General features: G+C 33.0%; 1 pseudogene; it reads left to right on the top strand.

Annotated features, from left to right (window-relative positions):
- The first annotated feature begins 306 nt into the window (after positions 1 to 306).
- LOC141110160 (nicotinamide N-methyltransferase-like) overlaps positions 307 to 878 on the top strand; it is a 65,118-nt pseudogene continuing 64,546 nt past the window's right edge.

Raw genomic sequence — 878 nt, 5'->3', positions numbered from 1 at the left:
TGTAAGTGGGCAAACTTACAAAATCTGCAGGGGATCAAAAAATTATTTTCCCCACTGTATAATATTTGGGTGTTCTAAGTAATTTTCTAGCAAAAAATACAGATTTTTACTTCAAAACAACAAATGTAAAAAAAAATCCTGGTCTTAAGGTGGTTAAACCTTTGCAAACTTAGATGGCAATCATACCTCAGTCAGCACTATTCCCATGACTGCTTTATAAATATATTTATGATTATATTACAATAAAATGTAACCACCTTATTTCAAAGGAATATAAACAGGAATCAAGCATTAAAGCTTAGTTGAAAGCAGAAATCAAAGAGGTGAAGTTCAGCATTGCAGGACGATGAATTCCACAACACATAAATTCTATCATGTACATGGAATGGATTCCAGAAGTTATCTTGATACATATTTCTCTAATAAGGAGGACATGGTCTTTGCAGAGGATACTTTAAAATTTCCAATGTTGATGATTCACTATCAGCTCTGCACCGGTATGTACACCATAGATTGATATTTTCAACAAAAAGGACTAATGTTGGTAATAAATCTAAGAGTATCACTCACATAAGCAGCAGTCCCCATAGCTCTGACCTTACAGCTTCCTATTTCTGGCAGAGGGGGAATGCTTTATTTCTTACTCAAAAATCAAGCTGTTGCTATAGAAAAATGTATATACTGTACCTCACTATGGGCTCTTCCACATTTTGTTGTGTTACAACCTGCAAATGAAATTGATTTGATTGATATTTTATAACACTGAAGTACATGAAATTAAATTGAATTTGTAAATAAATAACAAAGATCAACACAAAAAAATTGGGTTTCCTCTGGAGCAACCAATCACCCTCTGATTTAGTATAATTGGTTGAATG

Source organism: Aquarana catesbeiana, linkage group LG10, assembly GCF_042186555.1.
Source record: "Aquarana catesbeiana isolate 2022-GZ linkage group LG10, ASM4218655v1, whole genome shotgun sequence".
Taxonomy (NCBI): Eukaryota; Metazoa; Chordata; class Amphibia; order Anura; family Ranidae; genus Aquarana; species Aquarana catesbeiana.
This window is presented reverse-complemented; position numbering and strand designations above follow the sequence as displayed.